Consider the following 26465-nt stretch of genomic DNA (forward strand, 5'->3'; position numbering starts at 1 on the left):
GTAGCAAGCATCATAAGGACATTTTGAAATGAGAATCGGTTAGTACAGTCACTTTGCACTAAGACTTGTAGCACTGCCGTATGCTAATGAGGAACACAACAATACCACAGATGTAACAATAGTGAAATTGTTACTTTACAGAATTGCTAGCTGACCAGATGCTGGGGCAGAGGAAGCATGTTCACTGCAGGCCAAGAAACCCATATAGTCAATATGGTGATTGCAAATAATTCCATAAGGCTACGTGAAATTCAGCAGCGCATAATTGAGGATGACACCACCTTCCAAAACATACAAAATGTGAGCATTTCTGTATTAGGTCGTGTACTTGCCCGCAACAGAATCCGAATGAAACAAATCTACAGAGCACCTTTGGAAAGAAACAGTGAACGAGTAAAACAGCTGCGATATGTGCAGGTGAGCTATAGTATCATTGGTACTGAATCTGGAAGTGCACACTGTAGTGCTGTGCATGTGCCTGCTGTGCTGAATTTGTTTTGTCTTGTCTAGAGAGCGATGGAGCTAGAGGCAGATGGGTCATGAGCAGTTTGTTGTGGATGAGGCTGGTTTTCACCTCACTAAGACAAGGAGACGTGGCAGGAACATCATTGGACACCGTGCCATAATCAATGTCCCAGGACACTGACTATGGCACGGTGTCAAAATGGTGTTGTTCACCATCATGCAACCCTGGGCCCATATAACAATGCACACATTACAACATTCCTGGACACCTTACATGACATGCTCACTAATGTTCAGAGACCAGAGCAGACCAGATACGTCATCATATGGGACAATGTTAGTTTCCACAGGGCTGCTTTGGTCCGCAACTGGTTTACAGATCACCCACTCTTCCCTGTACTCAACCTCCCCCCATACTCTCCATTCTTGAATCCAATTGAAGAGTTCTTCTCTGCCTGGCGCTGGGAGGTCTATGACCGTCCTCCCCATCAATGCATAGCCCTTTTACAGGCAATGGAGGAGGCATGTGGGGATATTGACCAGCTATCATGTCAGGCCTGGATACGCCATTCCACAAGATATATTCCCCGGTGCCTTGGACTAGAGGACATTGCATGTGATGTAGACAAAATTTTGTGGCTGGACCCCGAGAGACGACTGTCACGGCCAGGCGGATCAGCTGCACGCTGATCAGCACGCTCTGTTTCTCTCTCTCTTCCTCTCTCTCTCCTCTTCTCTCTCGCCGGGGCGGAACGAGCCCACGCCCTCGGCCCACGCCCTCGGCCCACGCCCTCGGGAGATGAGACACCTGGGTCTCATTAAGATGATCAGCATTTAAGCCAGGAGGTGACTGCTGTTCGTCGCTGGATCGTTGTCTACCACGTGTTAGTGAAGCCAAGCTACTGCAAGTCGAGTTAAGTGTGTTTCCTTTGTGCGTTGTATTTAACCCCGTCTCCCGGTCAACAGAGCTCCCTGGATTTTCCCCCCGTGTGATTCCCGAGTGGCGAGTGTTGGAGTGAGAGCCAGTGATCGTGTGTGTGGATGATCTGAAGAACGCGTGCTTTTCCCCTGGACTTCCCTGGAGCCCCTTTTCCTTCACGCAGCTGTACATAGCACTCCCCCCCTCCCCCCGCACCTTCTTGTATATACACCTGATGAATTGTAAATAAATCTTTCTTGTGTGCATCTGAGACCGGAGTCCTGCGCTTGAGTCCTCCTCCAAACCGTAACAACGACACGATGTAGACTGATTTCTTCTTTTCCTCAGTGAAATTACTATTCTGTTTTGACTTGGAAGTAAACACTTGTGTTTGTTTTGAATCGTGTGAATAAACACCAGTACTTGAAGTTTGGCTCCCTCTATGTTTACGGACCTATGACAAAAGTATGAGCTCAAACTGACATAGCCTACCTTGTGCACAGAGAAAGCAGAAGCCAGATGTGTTTTTTATTCATACCATCAGTGTGTAGTTGGTGCATTGTGTGCTTATTAATGTGATGGCTTGTTTGATACGAAAATACAATTTTTACGAAGGTTTGGAGAGTTAAGCAAGGTTTATTAGTTTTTGCAAGAAAACTACAATGTTTTGCTGATTGGGTGAAGGGTTTTCTTATTTGTGTGTAGAGTTTTGCAAAAATAGCCAATAGTTACAAAAAATGTGCTTAAGCCATCGGAAAAAACTGTACAAGCAGAAAAAGTGCTTGTGTGAATGTTGTACAAAGAGGTCTGTGAGGGTAGAACAGTGCTGTTGAAATTGTGAGCCTCCTCTGAGGCAGGAAACCTGACACGTGCGGGGGCATGGAGGCGTGGGATTATTGTTGGAGTGCTGTGGTGCTGAAACACCTTTAAAGACTTCAGTGCAATCGAATCCACACACACACACACACACACACACAAAATGTCACCTAAGCACAAAAAGATAAATATTCACGTACCAACACGTGGACACACACGTCCAGTACATATTCAGAAACAATCTGATGACTGGATTTAAGAAGGGGTTCAATACGTGGCTCCATAGTAACAGAGCCCAGTCAGCAGTGCCTCCAGGCTCATTCACACTCCTCTGTAACCTTCACACACACTCAGGCCCGTCTGCTCCCGACCTGAATGTTCGTTCAGCAGTTGTGTGTGTGTGGATGTGATTTAGAGGTAGACTGTATTTTGTTTCCGTGAATCCTGCTGATGTCTCTGAACGGTGTGCTGTACACAGTTAGCACTATTAGCTTAAAGCAAGCTACAAACTGTTTGAAGAAAGCATTCTAGCTAACTGAGATCAAATAAATGATCTGTTCGTATAAAAGCTCCAGAATGAAAATGCAGGGAAACTGCTTTAGTTTTAGTCTGTCAGCACAACCAAAGGAGGCTTTGGTTCACATGTGTGTGAATGGGACACTTCAGTACGATTTTGCTTTTTCAAACTTCTTGCAGTCTGTGTCATAAAATAACTCAAATCTGAAATGAAGCGAAGATAAATGATTAGAAAGACTGAAAACTGAAATAATGAACCAAAGTACTGAAACTGAAAAAGGCTCAAAAAACAAAAGTATAAAAATTCTGCTGCTGTTCTTTCTGTCATGTAACTGACTTTTCACAGTTGTTGTTGTTTTTGCTTTCTGCTGAAAAAGAAAACCATTAGCTGCAGTTTAAAAATGAGCTTCAGTTCAGATAGCTGTAAGATTAAAAATGCTCCATCACGTTTTTAGAAAGTACTGACATTAAGACCCGTAACAGAAATGTTCAGCAGAAGAAGACTTTAGCATCCAAGCAGAAACAGATAGCAAGTAACAACTGTCATTTCAACATGCTTTCCGTAATTATGATGCACTGCATTTACACACTAAGGCAATCAGAGGCTTTCAGTCAAATTCAGTCTAGAATTGCAAAGCTTGGTGATTTTTGACCTGCACATAGAAAATCTGAGGTCCTTTTTAGAGTTCCAGTGCAATTAACATCAGTGTAAAAAGAGTCTGACGTCAGCCCAAACCCCAGCTTTCTTTCCTTTGAAACATTTTTGTTACTAACATGCTCTAAGCTGTACAAAGCAAAGCCAACCGACAGCTCCAGCTTCAATATTTGTTGTGTGTTTTCACCACACAGCCTGTCCCAGCTACTATTTAGGACTTTACAGGGCCGTGCAGAGATGTTTAAAGGGGCGGGTGCTCAAAGTTTAAAAGGGGCACAATGAACCAGGCAGAATAACAACAACACACATTCATCAAGAATCTAATATGGGATTGCATCATACTGTATCACTGTTGTGAGGTGGCGACAAGGCAAAGCAAATGTAGCCTGTGTTTGACCTGATGGGTACAATGTTGCTGTTGAGGGTTTCTGCTGCTGCTGATAGTGCTGGAGGGCTGTGCTGATCTGAGACTGTAGACATTAAAGAGTCCACAGGAGAGATGGTAGCTGATTAAACAAGCGTCATGAGATAATAACAAAATGCAAAGACAGGTGACAGCGCTTGGAACCATAAGGCAACAACAAACTGTGAGAAATAAACTCGGCTCTGCCTGTGAATCACTCTCTGCTTCTCTTCCTCCTTCATCTCCTCATCTCATCTATGAGATGCACTTGTAATAAAATGATGCCGGAAAAATGTTATAGAAACAAAACATTCCAGTTGTGCTTATTATTATTTTTATACTGGAAAACCTCTCCAACAACTGGTGCATGTGTTAATGTTACCTGTGCTCTTTGTAATCCAGCTGCTGAGGGATCCACTGCCTTTAGTATCCTCACACAGCCCCTACTGTTTCCTCCTCATGTTGAAATATAAATCTAATATAATCGAATATACCGACTGCCTACTGGTGTTGGCCAGAGGGGCCGATGGCGCGATATGGCAGCCTCGCCTCTGTCAGTCTGCCCCAGGGCAGCTGTGGCTACAACTGTAGCTGCCTCCACCAGTGTGTGAATGTGAGAGTGAATGAATAGTGGAAATGTTAAGTGCTTTGAGGGTCTCGAAAAGTGCTATATAAATGCAATCCATTATTATCAGTGATGTTTATTTTGACCATACAGAACTGTAAGCTCAGATGCTGGTGATGTAATTCTAAGAGCGCAAATGGCCTCTTCTATGCATTCTTCTGCCTTTTTCATTCTTTTTATTCATTACAGTGATTCTGAGATCTCTTACAAGCTTTTGATAGCCACAAAAGTCCATGTTGCACACTGGATATCTTTGTCTGGTTATTCTACATTCAAATTTTCACATATAGCAAAAATATCTATGTTTAGTCAGAGTGCAGTGGCCCAAGTTACCGCTGCACATACTAAAACTACAAAGCGGTGTACATTACAAAGTAACCAACGAGTCCATTCACTCTTACAAAATCTGCTGCAAAGACAGTAAATGACAGCAGCCATTAACCCCGTACATTCAAACAACCGCAGCTCAAATTTCTACAAGTAAACTTTACTAAAGACAGCCGAGGAAAGTCAAACCTGGTCAAACCTGGTCAAACCTGGTCAAACCTGGTCAAACCTGGTCTTCCTTTCAGTTCATGCAGCAAACGTTTTTACCACAGCTGGAAAAATGCTCAACACCTATTTATCTATCAGGCATGTGCGTGTGTGTGTGTATGTGTGTGTGTGTGTGTGTGTGACTGTGTGTGTGTGTATGTGTGTGTGTGTGTGACTGTGTGTGTGTGTATGTGTGTGTGTGTGACTGTGTGTGACTGTGTGTGTGTGTGTGTGTGTGTATGTGTGTGTGTGTGTGTGACTGTGTGTGTGACTGTGTGTGTGTGTGTCTGTGTGTGTGACTGTGTGTGTGTGTGACTGTGTGTGTCTGTGTGTGTGTGTGTGACTGTGTGTGTGACTGTGTGTGTGTGTCTGTGTGTGTGTGTGTGCGTGCATGTGAGTGCGTGCATGTCTGTGTGTGCGTGCATGTGTGTCTGTGTGAGTGTGAGTGTGTCTGTGTGTGCGTGCATGTGAGTGTGTGGGTGTGTGGGTGTGTGAGTGTGTGTGTATGTGTATGTGTGTCTGTGTGAGTGTGAGTGTGTCTGTGTGTGCGTGCATGTGTGTCTGTGTGTGTGCATGTGAGTGTGTGGGTGTGTGAGTGTGTGTGTGTGTGTGTGGGTGTGTGCGTGTGTGTCTGTGTGTGCGTGTGTGGGTGTGTGAGTGTGTGTGTGTGTGTGTGTGTTGTGTGTACAGTCCTGTCAGCAGTGCCTTGAGCTGAGTGCTGAGATAATTGAAGTTATTAGCCTGCTGCCTGTTAGCCAGCACAGGGCTCAAGGTGGGTCTCAGCTAGCTGTAACCTTGCTGTGGACACACACCGTCTCTTCCCTCCATCCTTTTCAATCTTCAGTATTTGCCAAGGATCATCTCTGCTGCAGGGTGTGTGAAAGAAAGTGAGGCAAGACAGAAATGTTGAGTGTGTGTTGGCAAAGAGCAATGCAGGCTTTTTCTTTCAAGAATTTAACATGATTAACACAAACACACAAAAACAAATGGAAAATACAGAATCTTCATTTTAAGTCAAAACAAGGGAATCTGTCATAATTGAAAGAGTGAGCTATATAAAGCCAGAACATGTGAAAGTTTAAGTTACATTTTTAATCCATGGCAAGCACTTGCACAGATAGGCAGGCGAGCTTTGGACACCATAACTGTTCTTCTGTCGTCACCATTCCTGTCAGTTTTCCCTCTTCTTTTCTCGTCTTGCTTCTCCTCTATCCCCATTTATGTGTGTGTGTGTGTGTGTGTTTGTGTGTGTGTGTGTATGTGTGTGTGTGTGCGCGCAGTGTTGGGAAGGTTACTTTTAAAAAGTATTCATGCTTTTTACAACTACATGAATGTCCTATTGCTGTGTGATTTATTACTGAAGGTTTCTCTCCACACCAACACCAACTAGATGTTTAAATCTTAATATAAATGAGTAACAGTAGGTGGACATTAGCTAAGGCTGCACTTTTTGCAGCGATCTCGTATAGAAAACTATTCGTATATAAAACAGGTCCGCGGCTCCGAACCGTAGTAAAGGGACCTCTGGCTAATACGTCGGGTTCGTGTCGGCTCGTAGCTGAAAACTAGCTTTACTTTGTTGTCTGGGTCAACTTTGCTAGCGAGAGACAGAGAGAGGCGTTGAAAGGCTGCTCCAACCGAACTTATTGTTTCAGAGGAAAACAGGAACACAGTGTACAGTTGAGTCTTACAGTTTTTCTCAAATGTTAAAACACAAAAGCCAATCCTGTAACCCAAATGACCAGTAGTCTAAACACATTTACTAAATGTAGCCACCATATTCCAGTACCATAAACACATGTCACATGAAGACACAATTCACAAAACACAACCCTCTGTACTCATAAATCTAAACACATTTTTCCTTGCTAAAACACATGTTGCAAAACAACTCTGCTCATATTCTCAAATGAAAGCCCATGTGATGCAAAATGCTTGCCACAGTCACCAATCTTTGAACACAGGGAACACACCTGGCGTCAGTCACTACACACAACGACTCAAAATTGAAGACACCCGTTGCTAATGATGTGACCCCACCTATAAAAGCATAGTTTGGTGAAGATGCCAAACAATCACAATGGATGAAGGCATTCGAGCGTGCGGAAGGAGAAGAGCTGCAGGCCAAAGAGGAAGAGGGGTTGAGATCAGAGGAGGAAGAGGTGAAGGCCAAAGAAGAAGAGGAGTTCGGAGTAGAGGAGGAAGAGAAGGAGGCCAACAAGAGAGAGGAGAAGGTCCAGGTGGGAGAAGAAGACAACCTCGCACCATCATAACAGATGATATGCGAGCAACAGTAATTGATCATGTCATTGGCCATGGCATGACAATGGCTGAAGCGGGACGAAGAGTACATCCAAACCTGAGTAGGTTCACCGTGGCCACCATTATCAAGGCATTTAGACAACACAACAGGTATAGTACGCTATTGCTTTCTTTGTCACACTACAGTTTTACAGGCCTGTGAAAGTGGTCTGTTACTTTACATGTAGTTTTACATATAAATCAGTCAATTGACAACACATGTTTCTTTCTTTAGAGCTGAAAGGATGCCACATAGAGGTGGGAGGGTTGCCATATTCACAGCGGCACAAGAAACCCTCATTGCAGATATGGTCCGTGAGAACAACTGCATTAGACTCCGAGAGATCAGAGACAAAGTCATTGCAGATAATGTAAACTTTGAGAACATTGATGCTGTCAGCGTGTCCACAATAGACCGAGTTCTCCGGCGCCAACAGATGAGGATGAAACAGGTCTACAGGGTTCCCTTTGAGCGCAACTCTGCGCGACACATAGAACAACGTTACGAGTATGTGCAAGTACGTATACATCCATGTCCACAGTACAGTTAGTGGACATACTGTGTTGCTTAGTGGCCTACATTACTTCTGGACAATACTGTGCTACCTGATTGACCGTTCTGAACACCTGTACGCTTTTCCATGTTCAGAGGATAATGCAGTTGGACGCGATGGCCAGACCCCATGAGTACCTCTTCCTGGATGAGGCTGGCTTCAACCTCCAGAAACGAAGGCGAAGAGGCCGTAACATCATTGGCCAAAGAGCCATCACTGAGGTTCCTGGCCAACGGGGGGGTAATATTACTCTTTGTGCAGCTATGGGTACGGAGGGGCTTGTCCACCGGCATGCTGTCCTTGGGTCTTACAACACCCAACGTCTCCTCACCTTCCTAGAGGAGCTAAAAGACATCCTCCTGGACCGTCAACAACACCATCCTAGGCTAGCACATCACATGTATGTGATCATTTGGGACAACGTCCGCTTCCACAAAACACACCAAATCAGAGAGTGGTTCACCACCAACAGTGACCACTTTTTTAAACGTCTGTCTGCCACCCTACTCCCCTTTCCTGAACCCTATAGAGGAGTTCTTCTCATCATGGAGATGGAAGGTGTATGACAGACAGCCATACACAAGAGAGAACCTCGTACGGGCAATGGAGCTGGCCTGTGCTGACATCCCAGTGGAGGCCTTCCAGGGATGGATTCGCCATTCCAGGGCATTTTTCCCGCGGTGCCTAGCAAGGGACAATATAGCCTGTGATGTGGATGAGGTGATGTGGCCCAATGCAGCTCGGCGACATGATGCCGCACAGTGACTGTGTGTAATACTGTAAAAAGACCGTGTAGACAATAAGAAAGACTTCACACCCTGATCATGTTTCCGAGAGTACTGTTGTGTGCAATAGATTCTGTTTTTGCATTGAGTTGTGTTACAGTAGTGTACGTACATGCAGGATGTTTTTATAGATTTATAGTCTTCATGTGAAACTCACAAATCTAAATGCCTAATCCTCTGCAGGGTTCTATGACGATCCGTTACTGTACAGTTTATAAAAATATGCATTGGCAGTTATGAACCAAAGAACCTTCTCACAAATTGAGCATTGTGTTTTCAATTGTTTTGCTGTAGTGTGTAATGCTGTGTATAGTGTTTACAGTTTTGACAGCTTCGAGCTGCTCTCTTGGTGTGGGAGTTTGAGTTTTGCAGTGGGAAGGTGTGGTTGTGTTTATGTAGCTTTAGAGAAGGGTGTTGTGTTTGGACATTGGGGGACCTGGTGGTAACGTTTGTGACATGTGTTTTAGCATTTGAGAAAAACTGTAATAGCTTACTTACAGCTGGGCTCGTCAGGCTCTCTGTTTGGCTGCAGTGGTTATTATTATATTTACATCTTCCAGCTCCCATTTCTGCTCAGTGACAGCTCGTACTTTTCCTTTTTCTCCCTCCCTCGCTCACAGACACATCACGGGTATGGCGGGTATGGCAGTCCATTCTCCCTGCAGCACGGACTACACTGCCCATGAGGCTGCATGCTTTAGGGCGATGCCTGTAACACTCTGCCCGTTGCCTTCATATTAAATCATTGTTAAAAATATTTCTTCACGTCATTATGAGACACAGATATTTGAGCCTCTTAATGTGTGTTTTGTTTGGGTTTCCACCGGCGTGGAATTACCAAAAATAGAGAGAGCATAGCCTGACATATGAAACAGGAAAAGAGCGCCGTGTAATCCATTTATTTTAACAAAGTAACTGTATTCTAAATACCACCTTTTAAACTGTAACTGAATACAGTTACTCATATTTTGTATTTTAAATACAAAACGCCGGCACATGTACACATACACACCCCAACACACACAGTGTTGGGGTGTGTATGTGTGTGTTGTTTTTTGTGTCTTGAAAAAAGAAATGTGCAAAACACACCTGCCTGGTGCCAGCGACAGGTCAGGCTTTGACGGGTTAAAAACCCCACAGTGGATTTCTTGTCTTGTGAATGAACGCAGGCACCTCTTATTTACTGAGATTATGGATTCTTTGTGCACTGAGTTTACTGGTTGATGGCATTGTGTATTGTTGTTGTGGTTGGGTGTTTTGAATCTGTGTGTATTGCACCACGTTGTTTTCCTTCAGTGTTCAGAGTGTTGTGTCTCTTTATAATGTACAAACATCCTTTGTGTGGTTTACCTTCAAACTAAATCAATCTGATATGTCAGGAGAGAAATCTAGCTGGCACCCCAGAAGAAAACTTACTTGTTGAGCCTCCTTATCTATGCAAACCAACACAGGTGGAAAACTGCCTTTAATGTTCACCTAGACTACTCTGAGTATCTTGTCTTGTCTTTGGGTTTAACGATGCCCCAGCATAGTTTCAGGCCCTCAGATACTTCATCAATCACTTCATCTTTTGTTTATTTAAATGACATTCAACGTCTCCTGAGGTGAAACGTGTGAGTTCATGTCCAGTCTGTCTCCTTCTAGGGTTTCATTGTGACAAAGGGTCAACTGGAAACAGGCCCAGTCAAGGTCCAACCAGTGGTCAACCAGCCGGTTCCTCCCAATAGAAAACAACAACAACACGTTCTGGGCTTCGAAGGTTTTACAGATTCTTCATTCTGAATTTGATCAAGATTACCTTCCCTTTGAGCCACTTAAGCTCTCCTAACATTACTTTACAGTCAGTTGACTCGGCCTTCAACACGCTGAAACAATACTTTGCTCCTGCTCCAATCCTTTGACAGTATGCGAAATACTGGGGTGGCTGTAGCTCAGGTGGTAGAGCAGCTACTAACCGGAAGGTTGGCAGTTCGATCCCAGGCTCTCCACCAGTCTGTATGTCAGGTACTGACCCCATGTTGCTCTCCGATGCGTTCATCGGAGTGTGAATGTGTGTATGAATGTTAGACAATAAGCACTAAACAGTTTGAAAAGTATGGGCATGAATGGGCCCAGTTGTGTAAAGTGCTTTGAGTGCTCAGGTAGAGTAGAAAAAGCGCTATATAAGAACCAGTCCATTTACCAAAATGCCTCAATGCTCATCAGGCCAGGTGGGCTCTCTTCTTCATTTGGGTTAATTTTACTGTAATTTATAAACAATGGTCACGCAGCGTTAAGCCTGACACCTTATCTCGACAGAGAGTCTACCAAGGAGGAGACCAATTGTTACCGAAGCCCTCATTTAGGAGATTGACTCACTAATCTCGGATGCCCAGTGGGAGGAGCCGAACATGAGGAATGGACCTCGGGAGTTCCCTCGGGAGTCAGAGCTAAGGTAATACACTGGGTACAACTGCCAAATTTACCTGTTAACCCAGAAAGAAGCACACAATCACATTTTTGCAAAACCTGTTTTGGTGTTTTGGTGACCATCCCTAACCAGAATGTCCAAGAGTAAGTCTCTGCCTGCTCCATCTGTGCTCAGAACAAAACCTCCTCTCCTCCAGCTGTCCTGCTAAGAATCCCGCCCATGCCAGGTCGACCGTGGTCATATGCACAGGATTACCTCCCTCCTCAGGTAACACAGTAATTGTGACAATTGTAGGTTGTGTTTTGTTAAGAAATAAATATATTTTTTAATGCTTACCTGCTGATTAGATTGTTTTATGAGAGGCCCAGACTTGACTAGTGCACAGGCATATTAATAAATCAGACACAGAAAAGAGGAACTTGTACCATATAAGGAATGTTTGTATCGAAACTGTGTGACGTGTAAAGTACCAAAATAACATCTATATGTGAGACGTTCTTATATTCTAATGTTAGAGTTTCTGCAGCTGGCTTTTGGGGCTGTGCAGGGCTCTCTTTTCCGGAAGATGATTGAATAAAAAAGAAATGTTTTGACCACTATGAGTCAGGTTTTCTCTGTTCTAATATGGGGATCAAAGAATCGGGTTTTAATAGTTTCTAAAGCAGCTCATTTTTGTGGCCTTGCCCAAGTTTCTACCCTCTGCCATAGAAACTGCCCAACTCCTTGGACCATGTTTTCCAGCTCTGTGGCATCCCACCATAGAGTCTTCGACCGTGGACCCCAGTTCACTCCCTGGGTATTGACGGAGTTCTGTGCTGAACTTAGGGCCCAGGTCAGTTTGTCTTCAGGTTTCCAACCGCAGACAAATGGCCAAACTGAGCATGACAGTCAAGAACTAGTTACTCCATAACTTGAAGTACGTATGCAAGCACCGTAAACTTTGCGAACTGGAAGGGGTAACATTCAGAAGGGTGTCTGGACTTGCCATTCTCATTTTAAAAGTGTTGTGAGAATTTCATTAGGGTGGCGGGAGGCTCTCATTAAGGTGGGGGTAGTGTCATGGTCGCTCTGTAAGCAGTTTCTTAAAGGACAGTTTTCACATCACTGATTTGATTTTCAAGAGAGTCTGCACAAGTCCTGCTTCCACCCAGAGATATAAGGCATACACAAGAGTATGGAGAAAGCATTAGAAAGAAGTCAAAGACACTCTAGGAGACAGTCTAAATGTAGAAAACCTGTAAATGTCTACGATGTTAGGCAGGACATCATCGAGCTATTTCTGTCCAATGCAAACTGAACTTTGTGTCATATTAATATAATACCAGGTACATGAACTATTTCAACTTGATCATAATTTGAATAAATTTACTCAGCTTTGACATTTGTGAGTTAAGAACTTTTCATTTTTCCAAAGAACCATTCACAAAAATATTCCCAGCTCTTACCTACAGGAAGCTCCTACAGGAAGAATAATCTCTGTGAAAATGATGAGCAGTCTGTTAGTTAGAGCTGAATGCATTAGTCTACAATAATTTTAATACTAGGACAACTATTACTTGTCAAATTATCATTATATAATTGTCATTTTGGATATCTCAGACTTGTACAAACTAATAACAACATACCAGTTACTCATCAAAGTGAAACAGTTCTTCCATCGAGCCTACACATTCTAACGTCCCACTGCACTCTTCCTCTCATTTTCCTGATGACACCATGTGAGGAAAACACAGCTCTGGTACTAAGCCGTCTTTATCTTTCTAAAACCTCTAAGCTGTTTCTTGTGAAATCTTTACATGTTAAGCCGATAAGTCGGGTAAAACAATAAACAGCATCATCTCGGTGTTTGCTGGGAATCACGCCTTTTATCTGACTGCAGATTAGGTTCATTTGCTCCACCAGCGGCGCTTCAGCTACCAGGATTAAAACCACGCCAAGGCCTTGTCATCCCCACGTCAACATGGCACTAGGCAGTACCTTGAAAAAGATTAAGCTGCGATTAGGCAAATCAGACACAATGACCCTACTGTCACATCAACTCAAGACATCCCACCAGCTGGTAGACAGACGAGCTATAATAGCTGTAACAATGGAAACGTTACACTCCTGTGTGTAATGTCTGTTAGTGCTGTGACCTCTCACAAAGAAAAGTTTGTGGTTTGTTGGACTCATAAAGGCAAAGAGACTGCAGACAGAGAGAGTTCAAAGATGCTAATGTCTTTTTAACAAAGCATAAATAAGATCCGCCATGTGTGCTCGACAAGCTGAAATCCTGCTTTTGTATTCCAGCGTTGTTGATGATGCTTTTGCTCACACGTTCTTCATTTTCTGGTGGAGCTAACAGGCATCACAGGCACTTTGTCCTGTGGAATACGAAAATACCAAAACTCCACTGTGCTGTCATGTGTTCCCTGAAGCTTTAGGCAGAACATTGGTAACCTGTAGCTCCTCTATGCTGTAAATGGATTTCACAGTTCCCCACGGAGATATGAGGGAAGCCTAGGTAGAAGCCATGGGGGCGCGCATTTAGAAAAATCACAGCTTCTATTTCTGAGGATCCTAACAGCAAACACAGGTACACTCTGAGCACTGAAGACGAGACTGGAATACAAGTCAGCGAATCCTCAGCGTGTCAACTAGCTCAAAGCAAAAGTTCTTCAGAATATAAAAACGAAGAATCGGACTCTCCGAGGCACCAAAGAAAAGCCTCGTGAGCTCCTCCAAAGTCAAGGTTAATAAAAAAAACGAAACCCTTCCTGTAAAAATCGTGCTCAGTGAGAAAACGCATTCATTTTTATTGCACCCTTACTCGTCAGAAATGTGCGGCTCTCTGTGCTGACTAACGAGATAACATGCTGTCTCAACCAGTGAAACATAATTATCAGGAAATCACTCCGCACTATGAGGAAGGAACTGATGTCTTTGGAAATGTTCAGAGGCCATTTCATTTACATAAAACATGAAAACCGCATTTCAGTACTAATTGGATCAATACTGCCATGTGACCAGCAGTGGCCCGCCTCCTCTCTCCGCCCCATCACCAGCAGTAACCCCCCAATCAGCTTTAATTTCATGTCTCGCTCTCGCTGCCCAGCACACGTGCTGTGGTCATATGTAATGGGGGGACATTAGTACAGCTGCAGATACCATGAAGTGTCATTGTAGAACAAGAATTTAATTAGATTACTCACTTCACATGTGCCATCCACTCAGGAGGCGACAGGTGACCCCTGTGCTGCTTCATTACTGTGAGCTAGCACACTCAAGGCTGTGAAATAAACTTGGACAAACTAAATAGTTTCATTTGTAAAGTCCAGTAAGACGAGGGAAAGTCGTCAGCTTGGTCAACACCCACAACGACCACAAGCACATGCACACTAGAATTAGCAAACAATGAACTCTGGCCAAATTAAACCCAAACAATATGTGTGCTGAGTAGGGATGGGTATCGAAAACCGGTTCTTGTTGAGAACCGGTTCCCACTGTTTCAATTCCTTGTTTGCCATTTTTGCAAACGATTCCCTTATCGATTCCAGTCGCCCCGAATGACGTCACCACGCTGCGGAGCGTCATTTACCTGGCAGGAAACACGGCGGCTCAAACGCTCAAAAGTTTGGTCATACTTTACGAGAACGGATGACAACAGGGCAACTTGCAATACTTGCAAAGTAGATATTTCATTTAAGGGAGGAAACACTACAAATATGCAAAAGCATTTGCTCACAAAAACGCGATGACCTTAAATGAATGTCGTGTTTTTAATTCCGCTCCGGACTCGTGAGTCTCAGCCCAGCAGCAGCGGTAACGTTTGCACGTCCTCTCCCGTTAATGCGGCAGGTAAATAATCAACTAACAGTGCATATTATGTTAGCGCGATCTGCCTTATCACAAAACCTGCCATTACTGTGCATTTAGGTGACCATGATGAGAGAGACAGAGTCTGGCTCAGATGCTGGCAGTTCTCGCTGCAGTTTACCAGTAGCGTCTCCTTTCAGGCCAGGATAGACGAATGTCACCGAGCAGTGACTGAGTTTGTGGTCAAAGGCTTGCACCTATTTGCCACAGCAGATGCCCCGATTTTCGGTAAGTGAATGTGTTTAATTGTAGGCAGGGACATTACTGGATATTCTTGTGTAATTGCTACAGAATCATTTATGTTATACTTTGTTATTGCTACAGAAGAATATTTATTTTATTATTTTACATTTACTATTTTTTTTTCCTGGGGACCCTGTGACACCCCATTGAAGAGCCGTAGGCTGTGAATATCTTAAGATCTCGCTGTTGGGTTTGTAAGGCCATGTTACTCCTAAATTTCTATCTTGTTCAAAGAGAAGATATAAAACAAAGTTCTAAGCTAATCGACCTTAGTGTTCTCCTTTTTTAAAAAGAATCGATAAGAGAATCGATAAAGAATCGAATCGTTAAACAGAATCGAAACTGGAATCGGAATCGTGAAAATCTTATCAATACCCATCCCTAGTGCTGAGTATGAGAAATTATAAACACTGATCATAATCATTTCATATAATCATCTGTTTCTTCATTGTACTCAAATAAGTTTGTTGCTCAGGTAAGAAATCAGCAGAGAAATGAGCAGAGAGCCGTGGGGTCAGAGGGTCGGAGAGGTCCATCCTTCCCCTCCTTCACCTCGAAACACTTTGCTTCCAAGGAGCCAGACTTTCTCTTCATTTCAATCAGTCTTCATCTTCAGTTCAATCCTTGCATCTAAGGAGCTTGTAAAGAAAGGCGTCTGGACTTCTATAAGTTACTTGAAGACGTTTCACCTCTCATCCGAGAAGCTTTTTCATAAACGCACAACGTAGAGGAGCCAACTCAACGGGACAAGACTCAGCAGTTCATCTGCATCTAAAGGTCAAAGGTCACTCTTTTGATGATGCCAGTGTTCACATTTTGGACAGAGAGACAGATGGTTTGAACAGCCATCTTATGACACCAACTGTCTGCCATCTATAATCCAGTTCTGAGATCCTTCCCAGACACCTTAACGCCCACTCACATCCTGGGCCTTCTGACCTCAGGAAATCACATGATAAGGTGGGGCCAGGTTTCACAGTGAGCTCACCTGGAACCCTGGCTGATTGTGACCCACACCCAGTTTCACACCTTGGCTCGTGTGATTAGGTAGAGGATCATTAGGGGGTCCATGACCCTCTCGGTGGGGGGAAACTCCCACAGAGCTTAAATCTGGGACTCTCCACCATTTGACCTTAGAACTGAAGAAGCTTCTTGGATGAGAGGTGAAACGTCTTGACCTGGATGACTGAGAACCTTCACAGACATCGGGTACCTGAGCATTTTCAGAATGTTTTTTGCTTGTAAAGCATTTTGAAGCTTTTAGCTGTAGGACAGCCTGGTCTGCCTCCCGAGTCACAGCCACCCTGACGACAGCTAACAACATTTTTTTAAAAAGTCAAAAAAGGAAACGAGGTGATTATGATACCTTATTGAATATTAGTTGAACAGGTGCCTGAATTTCATTTCCATAGAAAATGATAGATAAGGAGCATTAGCGGTGCTGTCATGATGGATGTGGTGTGCTCCAACTGCTGATGCTGCACAAGATAGGATTGTGAATGTAAGATAGCACTCCATGCATCACTGTGGAGAGGATCATTATTCAAAACCTTATCAAACCAGGGAAGGGCGATGATTTGGAAGCCAGAGGTTCACTTGAACATAGAAACAGATTTTAGTAACAGCTGTCTGCCAGAGTGGGGAACAGAACCAGATGAAGTGGACTTTCCTAAAAGCAGTGCTGGAAACACTGGACTGTACTGGGAAGGTTAACCTTTACTCATGTTTTAATGCATGGCGCTCTAAATTCAATCGTTAGTGAAAGACCTGCTACGTATTCCCCAGGATGAGGTTAAACATGTAACAAGCACAAACTGATGTTGTGTTATTCTGCGCTGTCTATCCAGGTACCCTTTCACTGTAGGTGTATTTGGGATATTTGTCTCAGCGGCGTGATGAAAGGTGAAGCGGTTCTCATCCCTGTAAGGCCCTGTTCCTTGTAAAGATAATCTCTGTTTGTTATTAGTTATGATTGGACTCTGATTTTAGGGCTGCAGTGACTGTCGGGGCCGGGGCTCGAACCGGCAACCTTCGGCAACAAGGCGAACTCCCAACTCTTGAGCCACGATCGCATCACTCTGCAGCCCTCGCTCACATTTCAGTTCTGGTTTTTCATACAGCACCAAATCACATTTGTGACCTGCAATACAAACCTATTTAGGAGCAGCGTATGAATAACAGCTCTGACAACATTAAACCCACACAGCTGAAGTTTTAAACAAAAGCACTGAGAACGCGACGGCAGCAGTGATGATGACGCTGGCCCACACACCGCGAAGAGGCGGAGCCTCAGGTTGAATAAAAGAAAACGTGCTTCTATCGTCCAAAACAGCAAAGTTGTTCCTGTGATCACCATTAAAATCTTTACTGGGAAAAAGCTAACAGGAGTCCATCAAAGCACCTGATCCACAAACGCCGATGTGAAGAAAACTCTGTAGCTGCTCCGTCCACCACCGTTTGTTTTACACAGAGAAAGATCTACAGTTTACCTGAGGGGCTGAATTATTATTAACATTAATTAACATGTACACCAACGAACTGGGCTAACCTCAGAATGCTGATACGCTGGCTTTGCTTCACTGCAGCCGCCACTAAAGGCTGTAAAGGCTTAGAGCCACAAACTCACTCATTCACTTGCACACTTAAATATGCAGACACACACACGCACATGAATAAACGCCAAATCTTTGTCATCCAGGACATAAAACACGGTCACACTTCTATTTGTCTCCTATTAATGTCAGAAAGCTTCTAAAAAAACAGAAGAGAGTTTTATTTTATTCCTTAGTTCAATTCAATCTTATTTTTTATATAGCACCAAATCACAACAAAAGTCGCCTCAAGGCGCTTTAGTTCCATGTTTAGGTGGTTTAGGTTCAACCTTATTTTGTTTGACATTACTGTGCTGAGATCATTTATTACTTATTTTTATGTATTTAAGAAATATTTTTCTTTGAAAATATCAATTTTAATGTCACATCTGAATTCGTCTTTTTTTTGACAGATTCAGTTGGATGATTAAAACACTGCAGTTTATGAAATGGTAACCAATGAGCAGGACATTTACAAAGACCTGTGTTTTTTTCTCTGTTGAATATTTATTATAAGACAAAAGAATTTCCAATCCAATTAATTACTAAACTGCTAGAATACTCAGTTACTAAAATAATCAATAACTGCATCCTTAATTATCTTAATTTCATAATTTTACACCACACATGGATTTAGTTATGTCCATAAATATGTGGACAGAGAAAACTTTTTCTCTCATTTTGGTTCTGTACATCACCACAATGAATTTTTGTCATGCATTTTCACACCCCAAATTTACTTTTGTAGTCTTGCTGACTACTCACAGTACATACACTACGATCCATGATCAGATACCCGGCAATGAGTCTCCAGTATGAAGAACTGGACAGCACCATGACCTGGGAGGATGCACGCTTACTGGCTAAAGAAGCTAACAGCACTCCAAAATACAGCAGGTAATCATCCAGACTGGATAACGTGGAGCAGGAAAATCCTGGTCATGAAGGACCAACACTATTAAACTGCTACCTGCTTCTCAACAACATGAAAGCTCCTGTTAGGCATCGTAACGACCAAGCTGAGCAGGCACACGAGTACATGAGCACAGCTCAGAAGAGCACTGGAAATAAGCACCAGCTCCAGGTTGACAGAGAAGTTCACCAGGACTCTAAGAGCAGTCAGATCAACCAGACCACTGCCTGGACTGACAGCAGGGAAGCCCATACATGGATACTGGTGTGGGGCTTTTCCTGTTGTACAGGGCTATTAGTGCACGGATAACACTCATTAGGAACTCAGTGGGACTGTGGAAGACAACAATAGAGGCCAACTTGAAGTCTCCATAAAGTGCAGAGTCTACCAGGTTGATGGACGGTCCCTGCTGTTGTTCTGCACAGGCCTCAATCCCACTGGACTGGAAGTAGTACATATGTAGAGTGGAGGGAATTAAGTCACCTGCTGTATATGGATAACACCGAGCTGTGCCCCAGGAGTGTGTGAGACATGGATTCATTTATCCTTGCTACCAGGATCTTCAGCGAGTGATTTAGCTGTCACTTATATGATGAAATAGGAACACCGTTGTGTTTGTATGCGCTCTCTGTTTACTCAAATGACTGTCAGAACTAATGTGGTTTTGTGGCTCAGTCTTGCCATTTCCAGCAGATCCAATGAGAAATGATTGAATGTCTGCCGAAGAGGTTAGACTGCAGTTATTAGACATTTGTGGTGACAGTAAGAGTACACTCGACCCCCTGGGCTTATTTTAAACCTTCTTCATTTATTGCAGCTAAACAACGAGCCACGTATCTGACCTTCACCTGAACCTAAATAAACATGTATGTTTGACAAGTGTTTGCACAAGTGTGGGTTTATGTGTTTGTGCTACTGGCAAAAACCAAAATGTAATACATATTTCTCACGTTTACTGCTTTGTCTCTCACTCTCTCTGCTTGCTGACATCCCCTGTATTGCCTCTGCTCCATTTCTCTGTGTAGAGTTGTTAATAACAACCTTGCATCTGACAGCATGACACACACACACACACGGTCACCACTACTGCCAGTTGCCATTTTACGCACCATAAACATTTGATTATTTCATTTATCGTCAGAGCTGGAGAATACACAAATGCGTTCGTGCAGAACACACATAATCACACAAACACAAGAGCACTGACATCAACAGCACTGAAGCACACATACACACAGAAATGCATATCTGTAGTAATACTGTGACACAGGCTTGGACACATTATCACACTATTTCTCTCCTACAAACACACACAGACACACAAAGAGAACTCCTGTGTCAGCTGTCACTGTGCTGAGCTCTGGATGAGAAAATCAAGAAGCCACAACTGACAGAAAGAATCTGCCTACATGTTGCTTTAATATCACTTTTACAGAGAAGACACACATACACGCAACAATTAAGAATATCCATTAATCATTAATGGATTCCTATTATCAACAACATAATCTAAAATATATATATATATATATTTCACAACATTCAGTGTGTTGTGTACACTTAAAAATAGTATGTAACAAAACAACAACAACAACAAAGAAAGAACCAGATATGTTAGGGTGGTTCTTCCAGCACACAAAGGAGAGGGCAATGGCTGAGGTGTTCCTGTGTTCATCAGTGGAATTAATGGATTACTGATTAGTATTATGATCTGGCACAGGAGATTTCCCCTGCACTCTGTTAGGTTCCAACAGGTAGAGAGGGAGGCAAGCGAATGAGTACTGATTTGACAACATTAGTCTGCAGTACTACGACCCTGCGGCCACACCAGTGGGTGGATGGGAGTCATCTATCTCATATCAAAAGCTCTGAGAGTTTAAGGAAGGTAGAAAAGCACTACAAACCTCCATGTAGAGCAGACACGCAACACACACACACACACACACACGCACTGTGATAACCCTCAGCTCGACTTCCCTCACTGTGTCTCTCTCACTTTCATCTGTCAGAAACACCGAGGTTGACTGGGGGTGAGCCAGTGGATGAGTGGGGGGGGAAGAGGAAGATGAGTAACTGGAAGAAGATGATCGGGATGGAGAAGTTAAAGCGTGGATGAGGCTGATAGCAAATCAGCCTTCTGCATATAACAGGCCAGGGCTCCAATGAAACTCTTATTAGACTGAGAGGAATTAGAATTAAAGTGATGGACACAGAAAAGTAATAAATACATTATATGAAGAAGGACAGAGAGAAAGGAAGCAAATGTTAAAACATTTGCTTTGTTTCAGCATGAAATATTCTGACTGTGATCAAACATTTCTCGCCCTTTGAAGACATGAAGACATCTAAATGACCTTCACCTCTTTTCTCCACACAGAGACATAATGTTTGGAGAGCCAAAACTTGCGTTCATGAATTCGATGGTGTGTATGAATGATCTGGGGCTCAGGAGGTAGAGCAGATCAGAAGGTTGGTGTTTGGATCCCTGGCTGCTCGGGTCTGCAGGCCAAATACCCTTGGGAAAGATACTAACCCCAAATTGCTCTCTAATGCATCTATTGGAGTGTGAATGTTAAACACAAAACATTCAGTAGAGGGAAAAAGGTGTTTGAATGAGGCATTTTAGGTAGAGAAGCAAAGCCTGACATAGCAACCAATCCATTTACTGTTTTGTATGAAACTGCCTCATCCTGAACATGAAATAAACAAAACAACATATGCTGAGTCCCTCAATGTCTGACATCTGACTTTGTCAACAAAGTTTTCACCCTTTCCATCTCTGCTCCAGCTCACTGTCTCTCTGTAGTGGCATCAGTCTCCATGGCTCACCCTAAGCCTCATGGTTTTCTCTCTTCCTTCTATATCCCATCCACCCCCTCTCCCCTCCTGTCCCTGCCATCATCTAATGCCAACCTCTTTTCACCAGCTAATACCACTTCACCCTTTTTTACCGCCCTCCTCTTCCCTCCCCAGGGACTCACATTCAATTGTGCTATCTACCCGCAGCAGGTCTGTCAAAACCCCCACCACTGAGCGAGGCAAATCAGTCTGGAGTGTGGAATCGGGAGGTTGAGGCTGAGCACAGCGAGAAAGAAAGACGGCGATGGATAGAAAAAGCCAGATGGAAAGACAGCAAAGGTGGATGGAAAGGGTAAAATGTTACGGAGTAGAAAGTAAGAAGAAGAAATGCAGGGAAAAGAGGGAGAAGTAGCAAATGATTATTCATTCAAGTCAGCTCGGTTCCTCCACATTTATCCCTCCTCTCCTCCTTTCCCATGGCTCTCTCTCTGGCCTGGTTTGGATTAATATAAGCTGTCTATTGTATGTCTCTCTCTCTCTGAACCACCAAATCAGTTCCTCTCAGTCCATCATTTACAACATGTGGCCTGCTTTCAACAGTGGCAGCAGCAAAGATCAAAAGGCATGAACGCTGTTACTTGTACTAAGTGTCACTGATGTATAACAGCACTGTTCATGCACTGCTCCCACTCCACTGTGACGAACTACACTTGTCTCCAGGAAAAACGTAACTGATCTGAAGAAGGATGAGGAGTTGATCACATTTCTAAAAGAGCATTATTCCCATTAAATTCTCCTGCTCCTGGGTTCTGATCAAGTGCTTGGTGTTAAAGCGTTGTTGTAAATATTATTGTATTATGTTTAAGAAATGGGTTCCTGATTTATTTCTGGGTTTATAAGTGACTTGGTTCTAGTTCTACTCTTTACTGTAGTGTGGTGCAGTATTTCCCACTGCTTACTAGCTTAGCTGTTTGTTCTTCTAGTTCTTAGTTCTTTGTTTTGTTCCCTTTCCTTGGTGTCGTCTGTGTGCCCACCCTACCGTCCCCTGTATGTAGTTGGTCCCAGTGTTGGGGAGTAACGGAATACATGTACCGCGTTACGTATTTAAAATACAAAATATGAGTAACTGTATTCCGTTACAGTTACCGTTTAAAAAGGTGGTATTCAGAATACAGTTACTTTGTTGAAATAAATGGATTACACGGCGGTACTTTCCTGTTTCATATTGTCGCGGGTCAGGACTGTTTGGGTTTTGTTTGACAGCTGTTCTGTTGTTCCAGGTGGCAGCGTTACGGTTGACATGGTTACAGGGTGACGCTCTCTGCGCCTTTTTGTTGTTGTTGTGCTAAGCTAACAGGCAGAATGCTACAGGCATAGCTCTAAAGAATGTAGCCTCATGGGCAGTGTAGTCCGTGCTGCAGGGAGAATGGACCGCCATACACGTTATGTGTCTGTGAGCGAGGAGGGAGAAAAAGGGGAGTGGAAAAAGTATGAGTTGTTATCGAGAGCGGGAGCTGGAAGCATGTAAATATAATAATAACCACTGCAGCCAAGAAGTGCCTGACGAGCCCAGCTGTAAGTAAGCTGTTAAGACTCAACTGTACACCGTGTTCGTGTTTTCCTCCGAAACAATAAGTTCAGTTGGAGCAGCCTTTCAACGCCTCTCTCTGTCTCTCGCTAGCAAAGTCGACCCAGACAACAAAGTAAAGCTATTTTTCGGCTACGAGCCGACACAGAACCCGACGTATTAGTCAGAGGTCCCTTTACTACGGTTCAGAGCTGCGGACCTTCAGTAATAGTAATAAATCACACAGCAATAGTACATTCATGTAGTTGCAAAAAGCATGATAATATATTAAATAATCCAAAGTATTCAGAATACGTTACTCTCATTGAGTAACAGAACGGAATACGTTACAGAATACATTTTGGGGCATGTAATCTGTAATCTGTAGTGGAATACATTTTAAAAGTAACCTTCCCAACACTGGTTGGTCCTGTATCCATGTTTATCTTCTGTGTTCCCAGTCATGGCCTGTCTTTGTAGTTTGTCTTGTTTCGCCTCACTCATGTTTCCATGTTGTCCCTTTGGTCTATGTCAAGTTTGTGTGTCTCAGTTTCCTGTTTTATTGTGATAACCCTTGTTCTGTGTGTGTGTTTTTTGAGACTTGAAGACGGTTTGTTGTCATTTCACATGGTATTTACAGAAATACACAGACTAAAAGAAAACGTTGTTTCTCATTAGCTTCTATAGTGCAACAACATCTGTAAAAAATAAAATACAGTATAAGGCGTAAACAATCACACTCATTCAGCTAGTTGTTCTTTGTTCACTTTTGCTTCCTGTGTCTCGTCAGTTAGATCCTGTTCAGCTGTTCCCCAGACGTGTCCTCTCTGCTGTGATTCCTGTTCGTTGTCACATCGTCGTGTAATCCTCTGTAGTGTTGTGCTCTCTGTTTCTGCCCTAGTGTCTCGTTCCTGCCTGCTATGCCTGCATTTGGGTCCAACTTTCTTCCTCATGCTTAGCAAGCATGAGATATAAATGAGCTTTCACCTTCTATCATGTCACAAACCAAACATCCCTTGCTATAAGAATAACATGAAACATGCATTTATGTAACAGCTGCATATTTTGGAGCTGAATTATCTGAATTTCAAGAGCAGGACCACACCTCCAAACACACCCCGTCCAGTTCTTATCTCTATATGACCACCTGTTCGTTCAGGAAGGTCTTTAACAGAGCTTATCTTACAAGAGTAACAAAATCTTACTCACCCTTCCATTTGTTTGCAATTGCCCTCTTATCCGTCAGCACACCGGACAAAGAACCATACAGCTCTGCTTCATCGGATTCCCTTAAGGTAATCTAAGAAACGGCGCTTCCCGGGAAACTTTCTAGCACTTTTCTCACCAGCTGACATTCAGGTGGGGCACGTTCAGTTCTGAGTACCTGATTCTTTCTCTATCCATCATTTACAAAATTCAGCAAGCTTCCTACCACCGGGTTGCCACTTTCTCTGCATCTATAATCCCAAAAAGCCGCAGTGAACCCTTCTGCCTCCAGGATGCCAGTTCTCTGCCACCTATATCGTTTTCCAAAAAAAAGGCAGAGTGCCAGGTTCTCTTTCTCTTTTCCTCTTTTGCAAATGGCGCAGCAAGCTTTTTGGCACTGGGATGCCAGGTTCTCTTCCCTCATTCTATATGCAGCAGCAAGGTTTTCTACCAACAAGTTGCCAGTTGTCCTTCCCTCTATCACAAATGTAGCAGCAAACTTTCCGCTCTGGGATGCCAGTTTCCTTGCATCCATCCATCATCACAAAATATAACAGTGTGCATTCCTGGCACCGTGTTGCCAGTCTTCTTCTCCATACTGGTCTTTTGCAAACACAGCAGTAAACATTCTTTACACCAGGATGCCAGGTTCTCTGTCCTCTATCGCTCCTTTTAAGACATCTGAACTCCGCCATGTGCATAATTCCTCAAGGCGTCCCTTTGCTTCTCATGTGCTTCACAAGCATCATCTGTGGAATAGATGATGCTCCTTATTGAGGCCATGGGCTCTTCGCTAGCCTGCCTACCAGTTATATTACTGCAGAGGTCTCCTCCAAGGCCTTACCCAAACCACAGCTCAATTCATGTTTAAGCCATTTGCTTTTATCTACTAAAATACGCCGTCGAACCTAAAATGAGGATTTGGCCCAGCTATTGGAAAATGATGTGTGTTACTACTTAATGGATTTGTAGGTTTCTGGCACCATTTTGGAGGCATACAGTGAAGCTGAGCTGGGTTAGAAGAATTACAAAAAGATCCAGTGACAGCCTGGCTGCTGTGAGCCATGCATGGGTAGATGAAGATGGCAGAGAGGGAGTCAGTCAAATTCCTTTACCCCTGCCTTTTGTTCCTGACGACAACACTGTAGTGTGAAATCCAAATTGTTTTATCATTTCAGCAGAGAGATGTTTCATCTCTCTTAATTGAGACACAGCAGTCTGTGCCTGCATGCACAAATGAAATTCATAAAGCCAGAGGGAAGTTATAAAATAAAGTAAACAGGAAGTTTCAGAACTTAAAAATGAGTGATGATTCCCTGCAAAGAAAAATTTGTTCTGTGGTGATGCATCCTATTACTTTGATCAAAGGTACAGTAGCTGGTAGGCATGTTCATGCTGTGTGCAAGTCAGAGGCATCTGAAGATTTATGACTGTGCAATGTTCAGTGACTGTTTGTGTGCGTTAGACTGGAGACACTGCACGTATTGGCCTGGACATTTGCAGTGGGAAACTTAAATTGTCAGCCCTCTCTAATGTTCCTGAATGCCCACTAGAACATTGTATTTTCTTTAACAGGTGTTGTGGTCACACCTGAAACCGGACACACTGTGCTACTGTACTGATAAAACAACGGCATGAGAAGAAGTAAAAAACAGAGAAGAGACTGATTTGGGGCGGCTGAGGCACAGGTGGTAAAGCAGGCAGTCTACCAAAAGGCTGTCTCCTCATGTCGAGACATCTTTGGGCAGGACGTGCCTGTGATTTGGTGAATGAGAGTAGAAAGCACTTTGAATCCTCACCAAGTATAAAGGTGATAAATAAGGAAATAGATTTAACTAACAGGGTATAAATACTTGTTTTGTTCAGAAAGAGTTGCACTGTAAGAGCTGCAGTTCATGATTAAATTCAAGTGTACAAAAATCTCATGAGGGGACTTGATGGATGCATAAAAACTTCAGCTACTGATGTTGTAATCTTCCAACTTTAACTTTTAAAATCCATAGTATTTTATCCACAGTAGCGTTCTCCTTCATCTTCTCTAATGTGCTCATGTGTGTCACAGGTCGTGTCCAAATTCACGGGCTGCATCCTCCTGAGGCCTCATTTATAGACCGATTACGTCACAGCGACGCGCCGAAGGCTGTCCAAATTCGTAGACTCCTCCGAATGCAGCCGACAAATGCGTCCTTCATTTCCCCAAATTTGAAGGATGGGTCGGGTGTGTCCTTCGTGGCCCACCATATCCCAGAATTCATAGCGAGGCCCAGCCAAACTCCAGTTTCCGGCAATGGCGGCCGCTACTAAGTTT

The 26465-nt window shown here is 43.4% G+C and overlaps 2 protein-coding genes across 8 annotated transcripts in view; both read right to left on the minus strand.

Annotated features, from left to right (window-relative positions):
* Window positions 1-1530, minus strand: part of LOC146382161 (uncharacterized) — a 5105-nt gene extending 3575 nt beyond the window's left edge. Inside the window, exon 1 of the mRNA XM_084938493.1 lies at window positions 1-1530. This exon is cut by the window's left edge and continues 3575 nt beyond it. The gene's annotated coding sequence lies outside the window, so the exon portion shown is untranslated.
* Window positions 1-26465, minus strand: part of LOC146382158 (RNA binding protein fox-1 homolog 3-like) — a 530501-nt gene that overhangs the window by 499101 nt on the left and 4935 nt on the right. The window lies entirely within an intron of this gene.

The sequence above is a fragment of the Perissodus microlepis genome, chromosome 8 (genome assembly GCF_051167445.1).
Source record: "Perissodus microlepis isolate ML-2025 ecotype Zambia chromosome 8, ASM5116744v1, whole genome shotgun sequence".
In the NCBI taxonomy this organism is placed as follows: Eukaryota; Metazoa; Chordata; class Actinopteri; order Cichliformes; family Cichlidae; genus Perissodus; species Perissodus microlepis.